General features: G+C 40.2%; 1 long non-coding RNA gene across 1 annotated transcript; it reads left to right on the top strand.

Moving 5' to 3' along the window:
- Positions 1-15260: 15260 nt before the first annotated feature.
- On the top strand, positions 15261-21158 carry LOC130603520 (uncharacterized). The gene is made up of 3 exons (XR_008973203.1): positions 15261-15475; positions 19853-19920; positions 20989-21158. It is a non-coding gene; the product is annotated as an uncharacterized LOC130603520 (long non-coding RNA).
- Positions 21159-24082: the final 2924 nt, after the last annotated feature.

Raw genomic sequence — 24082 nt, 5'->3', positions numbered from 1 at the left:
CGGCTGGGGAAAGAGTAGCAGCATTTCAGGCTGGAAGAGCCAGGAAGGATTATAGTGACAGTGTTCTGCAGGAGAGTCAGGCCATGGGGGAAAGCCACAGGGTTCTTGTTGGAAACCAGGGAGACATATGTACACCACAGTATTTCTCAACTGAATTTTACCACATACAAATTCTGTTTTAATAGAATCTTTTTCATTGCACTAAATAGAAACCAAGCGTGATGCACTCGTCAAATCAAAACAAGAGATGAATTTTAGGTAGGCAGAATGTATTTATTTAATCAGAAATTTAAGTCAAACATCATGTCTTATGTGCTGCATCTTAGGGAAAGCTTCATGAGTTCTTACAGCAGGCAGGACTGTGGTCTTTCCTTGTCTTTTATTGGTATTCTATAATTTCTTGTTACTGTCACTTTCTAAACAGGGTCTGGCTAGAATACATATGTACACATATGAGGAGATGTGGAAGAACTTCTGTACCTCTGCATACAGTTTATCAATACAACAACAAATCTGCCTTCCCTGCTTTAAAAACATAAGCAGATTATGAGTCCTGTAATCCTTATGCACAATCTGGCACGTGGAAGAGGAGAGCAGAGCCTTCCTCATGTCTCTCTGCTCAGCTGCTGAAGTGGGCACTGGGGAGATGCCCTCTCAACTCCCCCACCCCTGTGCTTAAAGCGAATTCTGCTCAAAGATGCACCAGATATATTTTATTCCCTCTCATTCCCCCCTGGGGTCAAGTTGCAATCCAGCCTTTTGATTTTGTCCTCTTTGGAATAGGGACATTGTCATCTTCTTGAATGTAATGTGTGATATAGATGACAAAACATCTTGGAGAAATAATGATATCTCCAGCAACACAATGTCCCCTGGCACTGTGTTACAGCATTAATCCAGAAATTACTCAGATTCCCATTTACTACACCACCGCCTCCTCTCAGTGGCTGCATGTGCTGTAGGTTTTACTCATCACTCTCCACGATTCAGTGAATATTACATTAGAAAATCCATTTTGTTTTCTATGCACCATTTTGGTTATGAGACTGTACCTTCCCTGTGTTTTTGCTTTTCCTCCCCACCTTGAGATCAAGCATTGTGGGTGCAGGACAAACTCATTAAAAAACAATGCAGGTCTCCTAAGACAAAAATGCCTGGAAGAACTTGTGGTAGAAATAGATGGCACACATGAGGATTAAGATTCTGTATTAAATACACCTCAGATACTCACTATTGTTCTGTGATGAACAATCACTTTTTAAACTTGCTGTCATCACTGCGTCATGCTTTCTGTCAAAGTCTACTGATGCTGAGGATGTTTTACCATAAATTTCCTGGTCCTTGGTTTAGTTTCCTATGGAGGATTTTGAGCTCAAAACATTACATTTAGAGCTTGAACCCAAAAAGAGCTCCCTTGAGCATTATATTGTGGTTAAAAGGATTTCTCTCTGAGGATGGTTGATAGCTCCTGTATCATTCTCTGCCTTGTCATTTCTTCCTGTCCTCCCACCACACATGCAGGGTTGGAGAAAGGCAGCTGAGCAAAGCAAACCCAGAATCCTTGCTGCTGAAGAAAGAGCCAAAGCTGGAATCTCTGGCCTTAGAAAACTGTTTCTACATTTCTGACTTGCGATATCTGTCCTGTGCTCCTGGTGGCTACTCCAATACCCATTCTCCTCACAGGGAGTGATGAGAGCGAGTTTAAAAAATGATTGTTTATCACAGAACAACAGTGGATATCTGTGGCGTATTTAATACAGAACCTTAATCCTCATGTGTGCCTTCTATCTCTATTACACATTCTTCCAGGCATTTCTGGCCCAGATGTGCAGGTTTTTTTTATAGAGGGAATTCCAAGAATTATAGTGGATTTTTTTCAATGTCAGTAATTTGAAATACCCTCTCAATTCTCCCTCCTGAGCCAACAGTACATCTGATTAAACATCAGGCTTGATATTCCAGCTGCCCTTGCAAAAGAAAATGCAAGAAAATCTTCTTGTGCTGCTGAGACAGTTCCATCTTCTGCTTCTCATTTCCAGTTGCTTACTTGCTAAAGAGGATCAGAGCAATTGTGTGTGCTTGCAGTGGTAAACTGTAGCAGATAATTTGGCAATTTAATTTCTCCCTGATTTCTGCTTATGAAGTAGGAAGCATCTTGTTGTTTTTTGTTGGTTTTCTTTTTTTAATGAAAATGCTATCTCTTCTTTGAAATTATTTGCTGAATAACTCTTTGTTGGCAGATCTCAGGCGATGTGTTTGCTTTGAACGTTGTGTAGTTGTGAAGTGCAGGCTGGCTTTGTCTAGGCATGTAACAAGCTACTGCTTTCTGCCTAGCTGACTCTAACTTTCAGTAGCTGTTGCAACTGTCCAGATTGCACATTTTCTGGAGAGACTATGCAAATTTTGAGACTGAATATTGTTGTCTGTTAACTTTATCTTAGCTGTGGTTGTTTTTTCAATTAGTGACTTCTTCAGGAATTCACTGGAATTAATTGACTGCAGAAATCAAATAGCTAGGCTCAAACCCACCACTGTGAATTGGAAGGTTTTTCTCAAGCTACTGTTTTTGTCTGCTCTCTTGGTTTGAGAAGAATTCATTAAGCTAGAAGTATTTCCATGTGAATATTAAAAGCTGGATGAATATTCATCACATTTCTGTCCTGAACCCAAATTTTGCATCTCAGAATGTTCAAGGTTTTCAGAGGCTGGGTGAGTTATGCAATGTCCAGGTTTGCGTTGTCCTGTATACCTTTCACATTTACTCTTTTGGAGTATCTCTTTAGAAGGAGGACATGCTTGCCCTCAATAGGTTGGGTTTGTCCTATTCTTTGCTTAAGATGCAATTTGCATCTCCCCTGGCTCATTCTTCACCGTCTTTCTTGCATTATTGCAATAAACAGGATCATACAAAAAGGAGCAAAGGAAATGTGTCTCTGGAAAGGGGAGCAGGAACTTGAAATCAGGTAAATGCCCACAGAATTGTCCATTGTTCTGACAGAAAAATGGTACTTTTGAACCAGAAACCTGTCAGTCTCGGAAACAGGAAAACTGTGTGTGATATCAGACTTCAAATAAATGCCAGGTACCACTAGGAATGTTGGAGGCATCATCTTTTTTGTTCATTTTTAGCTGGACTCACTTCACAGCCTTTCAACAGTGTCACCCATTATGAAGTTCAAAGAGGCTTAAATGCTGTAAAACAGTCATCAAATGCCATAATTGAACTTGCCAGTCATCCAGATTTGACCCAAACTGCCTATGTCTCAAGATGTTAGTCAGCTGTCTGGGCTAGATTTCAGTTCAGCCTTAAGAACATGAAAACACCTATCTCTCAGTAGCTTTTGCACAAATCATAAGCAGACAAGGCATTTCACTCTTCTATCAAAACATCCCCATCATGCAAACTCCTTGAGCACTTCTAACCTGGGATGGACACACTGAACCTCAGACACACTGAAAGGCCATCATCCTGCCATACACCTAGTGAGATTCTGACTGTCTTCAGCAGTACCTCCAGGTCCAGACACATGCAGCTCTTCTAACTGCTAAGGGCTAGATTCAGATTTGCTGTTGGCTCTCCTAAAACTTCATGGAAACCTCCAAGCTGACCCTTAGAGAAGTTAAAAAATCATGGAAATGCAAACTAGAGCTCAAGCTAAAGAGTTATAATTACAAATGGAAATTGGCTATATAACATCTGTTTTAGAATCATAGAATAGTTAGGGTTGGAAAGGACCTTAAGATCATCTAGTTCTATCCCCCCTGCCATGGGCAGGGACACCTCATGCTAAACCATGTCACCCAAGGCTCTGTCCAACCTGACCTTGGACACCTCCAGGGATGGAGCATTCACAACTTCCCTGGGCAACCCATTCCAGTGCCTCACCACCCTTACAGTAAAGAACTTCTTCCTTATATCCAATCTAAACATCCCGTTTTAAGTTTTTTATTTTCAGACTTAAATATGTACATTCTTTTTGTGTTTTCAGTACATGTCCAATGCTTGAAGGCCACAAACAACTTCTATGCACTGAAAATGTACATAAATAATATAGGGAGGGTCAAAGATAATTTGCCATCTCTGCAGAGAATAATCTTTTTTGTGCTTGACAGAACCTAAGAAACATTAGCAATTGAAACAACTTCAAAATGATGACCTTCTTTCTGGCTTCCTAATGAATTAGAAGTTTAAAAAAGAGATTTTTATCATTGTCAGAGTATGAGACATCTCCAGAGGTATTTTCCCTGGGTTTAAAAAACTCATGCATTCATTCTATCTTTATAGGTCTCCTGGGATCTCAGAGACAATTACCTCAGAAATTATCCAAAGTTATCAACTCTCTGAGGGAGAATCTCAGCAAATACAAGAAAATTACATCATAAAAAAGTTCTTAGTCATGGAAGTTCTGAACTTCTCTACTTCTTTTCCCCCTCGAGGGCCTCAAAGTGCTTTACAGAACCTACATATACAACATCAGTAGACTGCCATATGAGGGCAGACAAGAGGGAACTACTTGTAATAAGATTAAATGGTTATACTTACATTATGCCTTTGTGTACTAAGTTAGCAGTTGCACAAGCAGATAAAGTACCTACCGACCTTAAAGCAGAGCGTGCTCCTTGAAGAGAGTGAAAAGGCCTCCTCTCAGTTTTGTCTCCTTAACTCAAACAACACATTTAAACTTCCTGCTCATTCCCAAGACTTTTTCCCAGACTTAGCTGCCCCCAGACTTCCTTCCCAGAGTTTTTCTTGTACAGAGGACTACCCCTCATGTCTCTTCTGTTGTTGAAGGGTATAATGGAATCCACCTGCAGCACTGACTCAGCCGTGATTAATCTGCAGTTAACTGCAGGGTCTCAACACCTCCTCCTGCGTGTTGGTAATAGGAGAAGCCTTCTTCCCTGATGATTCAAAAAGTAAAATGAAACAACAAAACATTTTATAAGGAAGAATGGAGGTTTGATGTGTTTGATACATTTAGACTTAACATGTCTCCCTTCAAGCCTTGATAAACCAAGACATAGATTTTTCTAACTCTTCACCCACATTGCAGAGCTGATAGAAAGCCCAGAACAATATTTGATATTTTGGGAGAATTTTTTTTTTCTCTTGCACAGTTGATGAATAATTCAGATTTTATATCATCTTTGCCTCCTAGCAATACAAATTTCAATTTGGCTTCAGCAAGGTCTCAATATAAATATGTGATTAGAGAAGGAATCTAAATGAAATTGCTGTAGTTAAGTTTTATGTGCATTAAATGTATGTACTCCAAGCACTCTTCTCTAATGTTACTTAAAACCCTCCTTTCTTTGAAGCATGGTTTATTCTTAGAAGATTCAAGCTGCTCCTAAAATTCTGCTCCCAGTAAGAGACAAATTAGATAAAAACAACTTTATGAGAGGAGAGAGCTTGCAGAGCTCATGCAAGTAGGCATGCAGTGCTGCTTGACAGCCTTCTATGCCTTTTCTGTAAGAATTATCCAATACATGCTCATATAAGAGATAAAATTTCACTTTTCCAAAATATCTGTAGTGCATCTTCTCCCCAGCACCAAAAGTTGGAAGGATCATGAAGGCTATGGGAATACTGCACATTTATTTTGGCACTGCCTAATGCTTCATGCATCCTGGAAACCAGCACTGGATATGTTCTCATAGTCTGGATGTAAATTAGCCATATGTGCATTAGTGGCATTATTTACAGATTGAATTGTGCAACTACACTTAGGGCTTTTGATAGATTATTTCTATACTGGGTCCAATTTTTGCTGTCATTTACAGTAATATAAATCTAGGATCACTCCACTAAAGGCAGTGGGGTAATTGCTTAGCGTTTTCTCCAGTGTGACAGAGAGCAGAATTTAGCCTCTGATTATGTGCAGCTCTTTCTCTAATCTACTAAGGCTCTTCTTTGTCCACTTTCACATTAGAATTGTGCTCAGAAAATGTACCTGCACATGAAAGCAAAGTGATGCAGTCAGGTTTAGTTGGGTTTGGAGTGTGAGTAAATAGAAATGAAAGCAGTTACCTGGTGTTGCAGTCTCTTGTTGGATATATAGCTTTGCTTTTCATGCTGCTTTGTCTTTGCTTCTAAAAGCGGAAGTGCAGTGGAAGTTTGCCACTGGAGCTCTCTCTTGTTGAGCCTCACTAAAAAGTCAGTACTAACAGAATTAGGATATAGATGTCACCCTCTGAACTCCTTTGAATGGACCTTGCATTAGCAAAAGTGATTTGTTTTCTTCCTCTGGTCGTTACTTTAAGGTTTACGCTGTACCTGCATGGCTTAAATCAGTGATGCTCCCCCTTTTTCCATTGATGTTTGACAGCATTGTCTATCTAACTGGAAAAAGTAGTGAATAGCAGTAAAAGCTCTCTACAGCAGGTCTTTTGAAAATCCCATGTGCTAGAAAAATATGAAATCAAAGATGGACCACACCAGTCTCAATAGCAAAATAGAAACCATGCTAAGACGTCAGCAATTGTTCTCTAGAAACACTCTCACTGATGGAGTAAATATGATTGTCCATGTAAGAACACAGATGTCTCATCATCCAGCAACATATGATGTGAAGTCATACCAGTGCTGGATGCAACTTCGTAGCTGTGGTTCAAAAGCTCATGTAAGAGGAACACACTGGGATACTGGTTATATCTTTTTCAACTCAATATTTCTAATGAGAAGAAGATGTCTGAATGTATTTTATGTAAGTCATAATCATTTGAAAAAATGCATTAGCAGGCACAGGTCTCATAAGTGATTTTAAATCATCTCCATATTTTGTTTTCCTTCAGCCTCTTTTTTGTTTCTTTGCTGCTGCTCGATCTCATGTTTTCTCTCCCCCATACTACTACAACAGCATGTCCACCTTCATTTACAGTGATGGAAAAGGCCATATAATTAATACTCTAGTTGGGCAATAGAATCATAGAATCATAGAACGGTTTGTGTTGGAAAGGACCTTAAGATCAGCCAGTTCCAACTCCATTGCCATGGGAAGGGATGCCTCAGACTAAATCATGTTGCCCAAAGCTCTGTCCAGCCTGGCCTTGAACACGGCCAGGGATGGAGCATTCACAGCCTCTCTGGGCAACCCATTCCAGTGCCTCACCACCCTCACAGTAAAGAATTTCTTCCTTATATCTCACTTGAACTTCCCCTGTTTAAGTTTTAACCCGTTACCCCTTGTCCTATCACTTCAGTCCCTAATGAAGAGTCCCTCTCCAGCATTCTTATAGGCCCCCTTCAGATCCTGGAAGGCTGCTATGAGGTCTCCACGCAGCCTTCTCTTCTCCAGGCTGAACAGCCCCAACTTTCTCAGCCTGTCTTCATACGGGAGGTGCTCCAGTCCCCTGATCATCCTCATGGCCCTTCCTTCTCTGGACTTGTTCCAACAGTTCCATGTCCTTTTTACGCTGAGGACACCAGAACTGCACACAGTGCTCCAAGTGGGGTCTCGCGGATTAATTTATGTCAGAATCTTTTGTACAGTCTCCTGCCACTACCTGGGCCCTTCCATCCCTAGTGAAAATATCATGGACGTTTAGGTAAGGCATTAATTGCACCATTGCTGGGTTTGAGCAGAATGATAATGCCTAGAGAGTGCCGACTAAAGAGGTATATGACTAACATTACCATGCAAATAACCTTTACTCAGCAAAACTCACAGGCAGTTAAAAGTTAGTCCTCACAACTTAAATATAATCCAAGCCAGGATACCACTTTTCAGGCTCATTGCTGAAATGACTTCTATCATAGAAACAGAGACTACTTCAACATTTAAGTATCCAGTATGTGTTTCCAAAGTAGACATTTTTCACTGACTTTTCTATCCAATGGTAAGCCTGAAGTTCAGGGGTCTGTGCCAGAAAAGAGGTAGAAGAAAGATGAGAGCAGTTGGGTTGTGCATGGCACCAGTGGGATTGGACAAAACTCCATGGACATGGCTCCATTTTTATATTTTCTACAGAAAAATCTGGTCATGGAGAGTATTGTGAAGGAAAGAGGAGGCTGTGCCCCAAGCCAAGCACAGGGCTTCCAGAGCATCAGCGTGGCTGTGAAGAAGGGATTATTCGGGATGTAGGTTTTACCATGGGTCATATACCAATGCTGATTTTACCAACTAGTTCAACTAAGTAAGACTGACCTGCCCCAGCACATCTTTGGTCATAGGTATCATCATGATTAACAAATTTGCCCTGGCCTGAATGCCTCACCTGGCAATCCTGCACTCAGCCCAGTTCACAGGTCTTCTTATGTCAAAGAGCCATCCAGTCTATTTGGAAAGCTTCTAGGGTGAAGAACACACAATCCTCTTGTAGAAATTTTCCTGATGGCTAATTAACCCCACTGTAAATCCTGTCTGCTTTATCCGTAATCAGAATTTGACCATTTTCAGCTTCTAAGTCTTGATTCATTCTCATACGCTAAATTACAGAGCCATTGCAAATCTTCTCCACATGTAGGTATTAATATATCATGATCAAGTCTCTTAACCTTTCTTTCGATAAAGTAAACAGATTAGGCTGCATACATCTATCCCTACAAGGCAGATATCCCAGATCTTGAAATCATTCTTTTCTGATCTATTTTCAATTTTCCATGGCCGCTTTGAAGTGTGAACACCAAGACTAGTCATGATATTCCAGTAGTTTTCCCACCAGCTCACACACAGCTGTACTTCTTGTGCCAGAATCCCTGGCCCAGTAATTCTGCTGCCAGCTTAGGGTTAGGAAATTCAATCTAGGGTATTAAAACACTTGCTATATATTTTCCCTGCATAATTGGAAAGCAGTGAGAGATCAAGCAAAGGATCAAATCTGGGGGGGGAAATGTTTTCAATTCTCAAGTTAATTGTCCTGAAAACTCTGGAGAAATTTACTACAGAGATACTCTCCCATAGAGCAACTGAGTGCTGACTGTAAGTCTGTTTATGCTTTGGACACATCTGTATGGCAGCAGCATAAAGAGTGTGGCATGCTGTTTAATATCTGTCAGGCTTCTTTTTTAAACCACTTAATAAGCATGTATGTAAATTCTATGCAATAAAAAAGTTCTAACAACTAGAACAAGAATAATCTTTTATGTGGTGGCTCCCACCCTTAATCCCAGCTTCTGCATGCCAATTCCTCCCCCCACTTTCACATCCCCATTTCTTGACAGGTGCCAGAAGGTTTCAGAGTTTTCTTGCGGCTTCACCATGGGAACTGCCATTTCACCAGGAATGAATTTGACCCGCTGAGCAATAAAGCTGAGGGAAAACACTCTCTATCCAGAATGGGGGAATTGCCTGTCTTTCTGTTGGCATGTTCTCCTCTGGCAATTTGTTTTTAGCCAAGGAGAGAGCTCCATGTTCATTCAACCTCCCTCTAACTTCACCTTGAGAAAGAAACAGGGCTTTCAAAGTGTCGTTTTCCCAGCCACAGCTGCTGCTTTTAGCATCCAACAGTCTTTAAATCCATAGAAGGCTAGTTTATATGGACAGGGAAGCATTAAATGCTAGGAAATGAGGGTCTTTAGGTAACTATTCCAGATCTGCTATATCTGCAGTTACAGCAATCGGTGGTGTAGGTGGTGTTCTTTTACTGGCTTTTAATGAGACACATTTATTACTGCCTTGCGATAAACCAAAGTAAAGCCATAAAAGTGACTTTCATTGAACATTTGTTTGAGTCCTGCCTGGGTCTTATAAAGCTTCATTTGTTCAAGACTTTAGTTTTTATTTCACATGCCTGCCACCTTTTTGGTAACAGCTGTTATCTCCTTCCATACTTACATAAAATAGGCTTACCTTCCACCAAACAACAGAAACTTGCTTCGTGACACCATAGAGTTAGGAGTTGATCCTTTGTAATCTGCTAAATCAGTTGAGTAACCCAACTACTCCACACGACTGGGCAAGAACATGGGTTTGAAACTGCTTGTGTCTATTTGTTATGATTTCACAGTAGCTGAAAACTGAAACTCCGCAGGTTGATACAGAACTGAAATTTTCAGAGCAACAGCATCTAATCCATCAATCTTTATTCAGAGGACTTAAGTCCCAATGACTTAAAAGAGAGACTTTTGCTAGACCCAAACCTTTAACCATAGCACAGTGATAGAAACAAGTATGTAAAAGGAAATAAGCTTTTATAGGCCCAGCGGTGAATCCACTATTTAAGGCTTATGCATTTTCTTCATCTACAGGACTAGTTTGCATTCCACCAAATACAGGTTCCAATATTGCAGCTAAATTCTCTGGAAATATTCTTCAAGAATTGTTCTTCACAATTCACCTCTGTGAGTTAATACCTATTAAAACCTAAAAATGAATTAGATTTGGAATTTCCTGGATTCTTGTGTTTGTCATGCAAATTTTCAGTGCTGTTCTTTTTATGATAATGTGAAATAAAGTAGTTTCTTATAGTAACATTGTAAATCATTTGCTTTCTATTACACGCAGCTGGTTTTGTTACAGTAATGATTTTGTATGGGTGCATACTGCAGTGCATATTAAAGGCAATGAGACATTCTTTTTCAGGGCTCACATGCAATTGATGTTTGTGCAAATATAACCAGATAATGACAAAACAGTAATTCATTATAATATATTAGGGAGGTTGGTTTTTCTCTCTTCTCCCGAAATGCACCTTCTCATATGCTGCAAAATCCTTATTTTCCCTGTTTACAGGAATTACTCCCCACCCTTGCAGATGGAGATTACAGTTTTTCAGCTCACTAGAGATCCAGAGTCAAAATCGAAACCAGCTGGTGTTTTTAGGCGGGTGTCTTACTTTAGCTTACTCAAAAGAACACAAGATGAACGGTAAGAATTAAATAAACCACAAATTATTTTGGGGACTGTCTGGTTTACATTAGAAGTAAACTTTTCACTGCTGGCTGTTGTTTCAAAACTATTGCCTCTATTTTTGATATTCATCCTTGGGATCTAACACAAACTGTGTCTTACTAGTTTAATCCATTGTTAGGCCGTGTTTAAATATCTTTTATTATAGTCATGTGCTATAAAATAGTTCTCACTGGAGTTTGGTGGCTCCAAGCCAAAGGGTAATACTGCTTCAAGTGGCACAGCGCAGTATTAAAAGATTTCTTCTCCTTTGGTGTTGGTACTTACCAATTTCACACCTTGAAAAGAGCCTCACTACATCAAAATGTGATATATCTACTTGGAGTGCAGGCACTAGGAAAATATTATAGCACAAAATGAGAGCAAAGAAACCATTTCAACTGTTACCAACAGTTTATTCACTTTATGTGTGTGATTAGCAGCTTGTGTAATTCCTTGCTATAGAGCCTAGGAATTATATACAATATTTCTTAAGCTTCTGTTTTCAAAAGTGATTTTGATCTTAACTTGCTGAAGCAGGACCACTTACAGGACTATATGATTTAGCTCATAGTTAACATTAAATTAGGTCATTTGTATTCAGAAAGGTATTTTCCCTCCTCTGAAATGGTAACTGAAGGAAGGGTGTAACATCTCCAGTTCACCTTGTGACAACATTTTTCTTCCTTATGTATAGCAACAATCACTCAAACATTACCAGTAAAGTGAATGAAGAATGATAATAATGCTTAATAATGTAGGCATTCCATTCTGCAAGCATTTTGGCAGGAGCAGATTCCTTCCCTGATCCATTTAAAAATATTTCCAGGTATGGACTATGTTCCATTGGGATGATCAGGGATTAGGATAAAAAAAATTGCTACCATTACTTCATCGCTGTGGTTTGCACCAGCACCTTCATTCTAGGGTATTATGACATTCAGTTCTGTTGTTTCTATTATCGATGGTGAAAACATGCCCAGAAAGGAAGGAAAGAGACTGTTAGGAGCAGTTAACCTCTGCAACTTCCAAGGAGAGCGCTAACATTCAATATATGCCAAATGCAGGCCCATTAGTTTGAATAATGAGTAAGTATATCTGAGACTCTGTACAAGACAAGATGAAAACAGATTGGGCAGGCTATTGTACCACACTTTATTACCTAGTGAAATGTAATTTGATCCATTTGCAGGAGGAAGAACCAGAGATGCTTGTTTCAGAATTCAATTGTTCCAGAAAGATGTGAGTACCCCGGTGTTGTTATTTTTATATCGACTTTTATGAAACACGTGTAGTTGCATTTTTACAAGGCAGTAGGTTCTCTTAACGATGGCAGCAAGATAAGCAGTGCAAATGGTAGGGGGCTGAGTACATTCTTCTGTCAAATGACAGAGCGCAAGAATATATAGTTTAACTTCAGCCTTGTAGAAGTAAAACCAGAACCAGACATCCAACACCAGACAAGTTGCAGTTGGTTTGATTCCTGGAGAGGTGACTCTCTGGTATCACTTCATTCGGCCATTCCCAGAGAGGGATGTTTGATAACCTGTTTTACAGACAAAAGCTTGGGCTAGATTCACCACACAGCATCATCAGTGGTGGAATTTCAGCTTTATATTTGAACTTGACTGTTGATTTCAAGCTGTAGTGTTCTCTGCTCTGATTTAAGTTTGTGTTCTAGAGAGTTTTACAGATTTGCTTGATTTTTGAGAGAATACTTTTGATCCTGCCTGCTTGAATTTGGAAGAAGCACGTCAGTGAAAGATTATGCTTCTATCTTTAACAGAGAAATGCAGAATTTCATTAGCATAACTTCCACGTTTCCCCCCTACACCCTGAGTCCCCCTTGAGTTGAAATAAACAAGAAAATAATAGGACAAGGAAGTATTGTCAGAGAAGGTTAAAAAAGAGAATTGCCTTGAACTTGGCTTTTGTATAAATCACAGCAGAAATGCTGTCAAGTTAGGCATTGTAGTATTTAGGAAAGTAGCCATTAAGCTGCTGTCAATTGAGATTCATGTATTTGGATATAAACCCCACTTTGCTCTATACCATTAAGAGAGGAAAAGGAAAAAAAAAAGCATCGTGCTCCATTATCACCAACTCAGAAATACTTAACAGGAAACAATAGACTATAAATAAATAAACCCAGGAAGTCAGACAGTAACCAAGGCAGCTTAGACTGTTGCTTTATATTGAAGCTGTATGTGCAATTGTGCCTTTAAATTTCATGAAGACACAGTCATAGCTACTGGTGCTTTTCTTAGGTATTTCTTTTTCAGCATTAGAAGACTCTCTAGGAAGCTCCTGCTGAGCATGTGGAAAGTATCCCCAATATCATAGAATCATAGAATAGTCAGGGTTGGAAAGGACCTTAAGATCATCGCGTTCCAACCCCCCTGCCATGGGCAGGAACACCTCACACTAAAGCATATCACCCAAGGCCTCGTCCAACCTGGTCTTGAACAATATCAACATTGTTGGCCTATTTTTTCATGTGCAGACTCTAAAGTAACTCCTGTAATGTCTAAAATCATATGAACAGACACTCCTTTTCTTTTCTCTTATTTCTTTTCCAGCAGTATGGTACGTGTACCATCTCTTACAGCAACTCTTTCAAACAGCGATCTCACCATCATCATCCTCATCTTGCAAACAGCAACCCCGTCCTTCTAGTAGGCTTAACCTCTTCTCGCTGTTTCTGATTTTTGTGTAGTCCTGTCTTGTTCCTAGAAGAAAAATCCCCACCTTCAATTCTTCATCTTTCTTTGGCTCTGCCTTGCATTCCTTCAATCACCTTCTCCATTCCTGTTGACAGGCCTCCTGCTTGCATCCAGCTCACCCTACCTTTGTGTCTAACAGCAAACTTTGCTACCCTTTCCCTCCAGTCCCAGTTACTCTTGACAGTGGTTCCAGCAAACTGGGCATGAAAGCCACACATCACCTCATCAGTGTGTACTGTTTTTTAGCTCCATACACACTTCTCAGGCAGGAAAGCAATCACATTTGCAGGACATGACAAGTAATATTGCACTGATAGTCACTGGAAACCTCATCTCTTCCTGCAGTCCAGTCTCCAGGCAGCAGCCCTGCAACTGAAGGTTAGCATCCGTTCCTCCTGAGCTATAGCCCTCGTAGCCCACTGATACAATTTTAGTACTCAAATGGTACCTTACACAAAGTGTTGTGAGAATTGGCAATCCTGGACATAGCAGGGAGGGACCTTAGCTGCAAAATTCAAGTAGTGGTGCAGGAACATCTAGACATCCTTGGAAGAGCAACATCCAGAGTCAGGCTTTGATTCACCCCCATTCCCAATGCACAGCATCTATATGAAGCAAGAATCTTTAAAGCCATTAGAAATATGTCTGAATGCAGGAAAAGATTCCAATGGTTTAAACATGTTTGAAAATCCCAAATGCAAAGCAATTGTGATTCATTATACCTCATCACTTCCTCACTTCCACATTTTTCAGTCTGCTTTTAAACTCAGAAGCGTCTGAAATCCATACATTTTATTTCTTCATACTCATTTAAACACTACTGTAGAAGCCATTAAAATATACATACATTGGAAAACTCAAGAAACATAGCTATATAATATGTTTAAACCTTTATCATGGTGGAATAATAGATAGAGGCAGAAAAGCCTGAAAATCGTATTTTAGAAGCCTGTAGTTCTAATGAAGAGACCTGCAGTAAAGTTGTAGTGCAGTTTCCTATATTGGTTCGCACAAATATGCCAGCTACATGTGTAAATTAAATAGCTGTTGCCTTGAAGCATCAAATCTGTCCTATTTTTTCTAACTTTTTACTTACAAGAAGATATCAGTTGTCTTTGCACAAGAATGGGTTTACTTGCCCTATCCCCAGAAGCTGAGGTTTTTTTGTGAACTGACCTTTCCAGAATATTTCTATATGTGGATTCTTCATCACAGCTACTGAAGTGAGTCATAAACCCACTATTAACCTAAGAGTGATCACTATTAGATCTAAGTCTACTAACTTCTGTTGTCTAAGGAGAATGTATCTGTGTCTTTTCCCCCATATTACCTGAGTGAAAGTACTTCAGAGACAACAGAAAGGTGATATTGTACTCTAGAGTCAGACCTGGGGACATTTGCTCAAGCTAAACTAATCCTTTGTTCCTACAATCACCTCAGTTTCTTCTGTCCTGGGGGAGAATTGAAAGAAATAACCATGGGATCTTTATTTGATAATCTGTCTTTTACACTGATATAGCATTTGTACGTCAAGGGATGAATAACAAATAAAACTACAAAGAAACATAGCAGTTATTTAGAGTTTTCATAATATATGATTCTGTTGTAGCTGTAAAGGTCCCTGGTGGCAAAGGAGCCTTCCCGTCCCCCTGGACAGAGCACAGCAGAAGGCTCTTGGGAGCAGAGGTTGTACCTGTAGCATAGCATCTGAGTTTTATCTGAACAGGCAGATAGCCTTACAACTCACCTGCAGCAGTCATTGCTAAGGGTCAGATGCACTCATAGTTCATAGTGAACCCCCCCCACACCCTGCCCAGCCCAGCACAACATGAACACATCTGATAGGCATATGGACGGGAGGGTGATCTGGAAGTTAGCTCTTCACAGCATGAAGATAAAAACAACTTCCAGATGAAATCACAGGTGCTCAGCAAATTCTTTTAAAAGCACTCCAAAATCTGAGGAAAAAAATCAAAACCAAAAAGCATCCCCCCCCCAAACCAAAGAGAAAATCTTGGTCCTGTCAAAATAGGGGAAAACATCTAGTGGTGTTACGACAGTAGAGCACAGAAAGGAAAGGAAATGGGAAGTGAGCAAGACTAATGGGTTAATTAATGATTATCCAGGCTGTCTGAAGTGGAGAGCTTCTCTCTACACTGTGGCCATGCTGGAGATTAATTGAATGACAACAGGTCTTAAACTGACACTCCTTCTGAGGTAAGAGGCTGGCTAAAACACTGCCCTCCAGGCTCTGCTGGGAGATGGGGATTTGGGACTGTTCTGGTTATGGGTAGATTTTCTCCTGACCACAAACTGCCTGGTTATACCCGTATCAGCCCCTGTGCAGATTTAGTTTTACTCATAGAGGATGTCAGGGTGCTTCAGACCAGAAAGGTTCCCCAGCTTGGGGTAACTTGGAACAACATAACCATTTGGTGAAGCAGACCTGTGTTATTGCTGGGAGGAAAATGTGCAGCATGGGACAGATGACTTGGGTTTGCTGCTTTAACTGTTATGGCACAGTTAGCATGGTATGGCTTGAAGTTTAGACAACCCATTTTACACATTCACACGTGGGAGCATAAATGTCTTAAGCAAATCTCAGCATTTCCAGCCTAGCAGTGGGTTTCGCTCTGCCATCTCTGACAAGCAGAACAAGGCAGCCTGAGGGCAGTGATACCTTTTCCTGAGCCTTCTTCCTGCTTCTCATTCCAGTCAGATAGTTTCCCCATGCAATTGCCTCACCTAAATTTCATTTCTGAACAGTTTTCAAGGTGATTTACCAATGGCAGCCCAGTGACATGAGAGCTGGTGATGTTACCAGGTAATGGGTCCCGTATGACTCCTTTCCCAACCACTGCTCATCGATAACTGTATGTAACAACTGTGTCTGGTTTACAGTTCACTGTCCTGTCAGTGTGCTCGTCCCTGTACAAATGGCAGAGATCCTGCACGCTGACCCTTGCTGCAGATCTTTGCAGTAGATCAAGAAGATTAATGGTGCGAGTTGGTAGTTTCAAGACCCAGCTCTCCAAATAAAAGATATTTTTTAATTACTGTTCAACCCTATTAGGCATAGGCTTGGATAACATGTGTTTCCTGTTAGAGATGTCTGCCCCAATGGCAGTTGCAGAGTCCTTTTGCATAACTCTTTCCCCCTCCCCCTTGCCTATCTTTGTGCTGATGTGTTAACGTGCAGACATCATGCTAATGGCCTGGGTATGCCTAATCTGAAAAAGCAATTTTGACCCAGTCTTGTCTGGAGTGCTGGGTTGGGTCTGTGTTGCATCCCAGGGGGGAAAACTGTTTGCCATGAGTGAGCAGGCACTGCCAAGTGTCTTTGGGATCTTAACTCCTTGCTGCCAGGTCTGATTTACCTTCACAGGTAATTCTCTGCCTCTTTACCCCACCAAATACCATCTGTGTTTTGACCCAAAGGTTTGGTTTATCTTCTGATGGGATTCTCATCAGCTTGATCCATATTTTTATCTTTTGATGGGGTTTAATCAGTTAAGAGGTGTTAGCAGAAAGGGTTCGTAGACATCTGTGGTAGTTCTGGTGTTTACCCCAATGTGCTTTAGGGCAGTTTCCAGTGTTACCTGAGGTCGCAGTATTAGGACAGTAAAATCTCTTTCTTTCCCACAGTGTGTTATTGCTTGAATTCCAGCAATAACTTTCATGTGGATAGAAACATTAGAAAGGATCTCCGAGCAAAGCAGGGAACAGTGCTTCACTCACCAGCTTTTAGCTATCAGTTAAACTGGGATGAATCCTGTAGCCTTTACCTATAGGAGTAATACAGAGCCCTAGACTTGGATTACCTGGATAATTACAAATGTGAGGAGTTGAAGGATCAGGACCATCATTTTCAGTGCAGCTGGAGCAGAGGTGACACATTGTGTAGGGTTTGCAGGGTGAAATCTTCATTTGTACTTCTGAAGTGATCTGGTTTTCTGTTACTTTCTTTGCCGTCTACCCCTACTGCTGGTCAAGCCAAAACGTTCCACTGTTCAAATACCTGGCAACAACTATTTAAATTGACAATTTGTAGATGGTATTCCTGTATTACCCTTTAAGACCTTAATAATAGGTTTTTCTTTAGTGAAGCATTAAAACATTAAAGGCCATAAATTCCAGAGTCACCTGTATCCATTTATTGCTAATTTATTATGGAACATATCATAAAACTTTGCTTGACATATAGGCCTCTTCATAACTATAAATCTTTTTTCAACTGTTTAGATAACTTATGCTTAAGTTCAAGGGAAGACCTCTTGGAACAAATATTTAAAACATCTATTTATTATGCAATCCTAATACGTACAAACTGTATGGGAAATACTGAGAAACATTACTCTATATTCAGATTTATCACTTCAAGCTTTTGGGGGATACAGCTACTACAAAAATAAGAACTATGTGTCAAGTATCTGCTTTCTTAAAAGGTTTAAGAGGTCTAACTGAATATAGTTGTTATTACAGTTAACATCAAACATAGAAATGTTCCTCTTCAGATTAGGTTTGTCATCTGTAACCTGGAACCACTGAAAGAATTGTAAGGTTGCTTCGTAGAGGAGAGCTCACCAGAAGTTTTCAGACTTTGTAATTCCACATCAAACAAGTCTATAATATTGTTGCTACAGGGCTTGATCTTGCTCTTGTGAAGTCAGTTTTAAAGTCCCAGTGATGCTGGATCAGATATATGTTTATATCTGATCATATATATGTTTATATATAGCAGAAATAATTTGGGCATTTCATATACTATATTTCAAAAGAATTGTTTGGGGGTTGCTACTGTTTATATTTGCTTCTTTTAAATTACCTGCTCTTGTTCCGTATGAGAAAGAGTGTTCTTGCAGTGTATAAAGTCGAAAGTTCCTTGGATATAGCAAACCAGCCTTCTAAAGAACGCTCCTTTTATTTTCTTTCATATTTTTGCCCTGGCTGAATTATTGGCATTTGTATTTGCTACCAATAAATATGTACTATTAGCGTACATAGTAAACAAATTGGTTGTAGGAGCAATGCATGTGCATACACCAGGCCAGCTTCTTTAGCAAGGAGTTGGTTTGTAAAAGGAAAATGCAAATGTTTGGGTGCCTCATTAAAAGACTCTATTTATCCTTTGCCTGCAAATCAGGTTGCTTGCATATGGAAGGTAATTATCATCTTTGAAACATATTCCCCTCTTAGTGCTGTCCCAATCAGTTCAGCCTGATATGTGTTTGCATATGCTCTGTGGCCTCAGGATTTTCTTATAAAGTATGTGACCAAAGTCCTGGTGAAAGGTCAGAAGAGCACAGAAAGCACAACTCTCACTCTGGTATATTAATGTCTGAAGAAAGGGGATGGAAATCTACAAACCTACACAAAATGCTATGCTTTAAAGCAAGCCACTCATAGTAATTAAGATCGTAATGGTTTTTTGTACTTGAGAAAGCCAAACCCCAGTTTGCTGTAACACAATCACATTGTTAGCATCTAAATGAAAGCAAACGGATGGATTCTTGCAAAATATACCCAAAACACGTTATTCAGTTTTCTGTTGACTTCATCACTGATTTCTTAATATGGCTCCTTTTGGGGAGGGTTCATACTATAAACAGGTATATCCGCTAAACAGCCGTGCAGGGAAGAGGGTTGGTTGTCTATTGATGCTTTGGCCCTGTCTCTACCTCCCAGTTTCACTTGCTGATTTCTGCTTTTCAGAACTACTCTGTTTTTCACCCTTCCTAATTTTCTCCCTGCTTTCTGCTTCGTGTTTTTTCCTTATCCTTTTTGCCAGTCCTTTCCCCCAACATGCTGTGCCCCTGCTCCATATACAACATAGAGAGAGAGCTCTGACAGCCAGATTCATGCTTTATGTTTAGCATATATCACACAAAAAGCATCAGCTACCATTTCTGATGGGTCTCTTTGTGCCCCAGGCTCTTTTACTGGGGAAAGTATTCATGGTTTGGGCCTCACTGAGAAAATGAGTGAATCAATATATAAACCTGGTCAAGAGAAGAATGCCAGCAATTTGTAAGCTTAAACAAACCAATTATGTGTTGATGAAGTCAGCTATAACAGGCATGATTTTACTATTACTTATGGACTCTCTATCTTTGCAACAGGCGCTAAATTCTGCAGTACCACGGTAAATAACTTTTCACATTACTTCCCCAAAGTTGCCCTTGATGGATTGTTTAATTAACTACATTGCTGATATCTGACAAAACAAGCAACTTTCCCAGTTATTTATGGTCTTAGGTTTCACCAAACTACATAATACAATGTCTCTTTAAATGTTGTCAGGTGCTGTGAAAATTATCAGCCTCAAGCAGCGAAGCCTAAGGAACTAGGCAAGGTTTAGAGCTAATACCGTGAGTTTCAGTTACTGATATAATCTCACCAAAATAGAAGAATTACCTTTAATAAATATATTCCAGGACAGCCTGTGATGGGACTCAACAAGCAAATTAAGTGTTGTATTCAAGTGCTTTGTTTTCTGTCTGCAGAGAAACTCCTGGGCCAGGCTCCCTTCTGGCACAAGGCTGCTTAAGTCAACAAATGGAGTTACACCCGAGATGAATTTGCCATGCTATGTTTTTCTAAATAGATTAGGGGTCATTTGAAAAGCTGTAAATAAACCTTTCAAATTCTTTAAGGCAAAAAGAAACAAATCTCCAAGAGGAAGAGAAGGGGGTGGGGGGGGAGAAGAGATTTATTCTGCTTTCCCAGAACTGCAAGTTTCCAGGTGTTCACCTTTTGATCTGGCTACAGGCAATGATTTTCTGAAGTGGTTTCTGATGGTGCCTGACATCATTTATGGCACTCTTGAACAATCTTGTAATGTGCTAAACTACACAAAATTAAGTGAGTTAGTGGCTAGCTAAGAGTAGCAAAAGGGCTACAGGTATCACAAGCACTTTGCTACTTGCAACAGCATGTGCAGCCTTGAAGCAGTGTTATTTCTTTGATTTGATAATGAGAATAAAATAATGACTGTTCTTAACTATTAATGGTACAGTAGGGTGAGGAGCCCTTGGAGCCTCACTGTGCTTGATGCTGTACAAACACAGAGGGAAAAAAAGTCTTTCCTAATGGCTTATAGCCCAGCTGAAGGCGAAACACAGCAATGGAGGCAGCAAACCATAGGAAGTAAAAGGACAAGCAGTGTGAACCCACATGAAAGCATCACATCTGTGTGCGTGCTTGGACAGCCCATGTTACTTGTTTAAGGTTTTTGTTACTTTTTAAGGTTTTAAGGTTACTTGATGAAGGTTTTTTTTCTATAACGTGATCCTATCTTATAATTAAAAGCTAGAAGAATCCTTCCCATGAGCTAAAGGCATGGCAGAACTGGACTTCACTGGTGGATGCTGCACCGCTGAGCCAAGGTGCTCTTTATTTGCACGGGTGAAAGCACAAATGATGTTGTTGACTTTCAGGCAAGCAGAACAGAAGTTACCTTTGAATACTTATGAACGGGATCAAACTCAAACTGGCTCAAGTGTCAAAGTTGGAACAGTCACCTACAGCAAGTCAACAGCATTCACTCAGCTTCACTTCTTTCCATGTGAGCTGTAGCTCATTTGCTTTTTCTCCAACAAACCAGTGTCAGAGATCTTCCATTGTGCCCAAGGAGGGAAGCTGCTGTCTGTTGTCTGCCTCTCAAGATTCCATTAGTTGTCTTAGCTCTGCTCTGCTCAGCTTAGAAAGGGAAGTAAACACCTGAGTGGAGGTAGGCGGTGTGAGCAGAGGGCAGATCTGATGTGGAAAACCTGAGGATATGAGCTATAACTTCTCTTAGGTGGAATTTCCTCACGGCTGAAGGCTTGTTGTGCAGATTTGTTGTTGTCCAGGCAAAGTGTAATAAAGAGATGTGATTATCTCATTGTCTCCCAGCCTGGTTGCCAACATGTGGGAGGTGTTTCTAGTGAATGCTTCTGTAAGACATGGAAATCTCTGCAGTACTCCAGTACCCAGCTCAGAAATGAGAGTGAAACACTGCAGTTCTGTCTCCTACAAAGTATTTAATCTATAAATAACTAATTAGGAGCCTTGCAGACTTTGTCATTACCAACGTCAATTCTAAAGGTTGAATGTGTTAATGACATTTTAAATTCTCATTTCGTATCAACAAAGACTGTGAATGCTCAGCCAAATTAAGAGAATTTGCATTGTCAGTGAACTCTCTTCTCCCACTGCAAAAAAAAAAATAGTCTAAGAAGAGAAATCTATCCTTGAGATCCTACCATGATTTTGGTAAATCTTTTCCAAGTGCTTATTCTGCAAATCACTAGATTAATACCATTTAGAAAGATCAGGCAAATGAAGCCTCAATTAAGAGAATTAGTTAAATCCATTATAGGCTGTTGGCCTTACTCCCCACCTCAGGAAGGATTAAGCACCACACCCAAAGTCTGTTTGATCTTATCTTCAGGGCACTATTTATTAATTACACTTAGTTATTCATGGCAAACCCCAAAACGAAGCAGTTGAACATTAATCCAGCCCTTACCTTTCCCTCAGTTCAGGGACTTCTTTGGGATGCTTTTCTTATCTTCTTGACTTTCCCACCCTTAGTTTCACAGAGCACTTGCCCAAGAGTCCCTTGCTGCAGGAGCAGGCTCTTTTCTATAAGACCACAGGTCACTCGTCAGTGCTAAATCCAGAAGCACCCTCCAGCCAATGTCAAGCACTATAGAAACAGAACATTTATGCTGACTAATGGGCTCTGTGACCTGCACTACTTCTGGTGTTTGTGGAGAGGTAGCATCTTAATGAGAGGATTCACAGCAGCCAAGCTGGCTAAAGCAGCTGTTCAGAAACACAACCAATAGGAAACTCAGTCCTGTAGGATTCATTTCTACCCAAAAGTTGTATTTCAGAGGGCAAGTTTTGCACTAGTCTCTCTCCATCGTATGTCCAATGGCTAATATATGTAGCTGGAACATGGGCAGCCCGTGACTGAACTCTTATGTGGAGGACTATGAAACCACCGACACTTCCAAGAAGTAAATCCAGAGTGCCCCCAAGGTGATCTCTTCTTTTCCTCCACAAGACCTGTATTACTCAATGTCAAAGCAAAGCATAGCATAGGTGACTGAAGGCAGCCTGGCCCTTCAGGAGACAAAATACCCAATTGCAACCTCTAATTAATCACCCATAATATATTTACTAGAGTTATGAAGTAACTATAGTTAAGGTCTATAACTAGAGTTAGATATTATAGATTATCTTTATTATGGATGTAGATTTGTGGCTCAGTTGCTATTAGTTGCTTTAGGGATAAATTGGTCATGTTATGACTTTAACCACCCAGGTTTTGTGGCCCTTGTGAAATATAAGGGCAGTTTTGTGGTTGCCTTTTTTGCAGTGAGGGTCCTTCTCTATGGAAACTGAACCGAGATGATCAAAACATTGTATGTATAAAGTGTAAACAAAGGGCGAGCAAACAGTGACTTTATACTGGTCGTCCTGGTCTGAGGGCGAAACAATAAAGGAAAGCACAACACAGTTATCTGCTTCCTATTTCCACTACGTGATCAAAGCGTTTAACTTCAGTTTGTTTGATTCCTGATGAAGTTCAGGCTCTTTTTTTACCGTGGAATACCAACAGAGAAGCAGTAGAAAGTGTCTGAAATGCGGGTTCTTTCTGTGTTGTTGAACGCCAAATCCTTTTGAAATCAAACTCTTCTGCAATCAGATTTAAAGCTGATTTAAAACAAGAATTATAATATTCCCCCACCTAAAAACATAATAATCTCTATTCCTGCCTCTGGATTTGCTGATGTACCATGGCTTTTAAGTATTTACCTTCTAGATATGAAGCTCCTTAGGACTGCGTAATGCCTTATTATTATTACCAGTCCCTCAAGCCATAATGAACTCCGGATTATAGCATATTCCATATTTAAGTTTTCAGGACCAATAATTATTATATGTTCTTTGTTCTGAAATTAAAGAAGTCACATGAGTAGTTCTCGTCTGCTCACTGCACAAGATCTGATTGGCAAGCTCCACACTGCAAATGCTAGGGAAAGCCCTAAAACTGTTCCTTTTGTCATTTTCTTGATGGTGGGAAGGTATTTCACAACTTCCTTGTTTTGATTTACTAATCCAAAGAGCTGGCACAGGCTACAGCCGTTAAATGATGCGATCCTGAATCTTAGAATGAGGATGTGTTCATACCTAAAAAAGCCTCAAATGAAATCCAACCACAGAAATGAACTAATACCCACCGAGGTTTCTTACAACATAAACTATTTTTTTCCTGCTTGGAAATGTTATCTGAATAGAAGGACTTCGGTCATTTGTCTGGGATTCTGGACCAGTGGTGTGTGGTTGGATGAAATATTCCAGCCTGATTTAAAACTGCCTAAAGAGGAGCTTGACTGCTTTGGTTTTACCTCCAGAACTCACAAAGGAACCTCTGAGGTTGGCTCCTGTAGGAAAATAGCTGATATATGACACAGGTTGATTTGTTCTTTCCTTAGTGCACGAGCTCCTGCTCTGAGTCCCTCTGTCTTGCCTAGGAAG

Source organism: Pezoporus wallicus, unplaced genomic scaffold (genome assembly GCF_028554395.1).
Source record: "Pezoporus wallicus isolate ANWC-B61680 ecotype Strahan unplaced genomic scaffold, APGP_CSIRO_Pwel_v1 contig_8188, whole genome shotgun sequence".
Taxonomy (NCBI): domain Eukaryota; kingdom Metazoa; phylum Chordata; class Aves; order Psittaciformes; family Psittacidae; genus Pezoporus; species Pezoporus wallicus.
The sequence above is the reverse complement of the archived record's forward strand: the minus strand, read 5'-3'. Positions and strand labels throughout refer to the sequence as shown.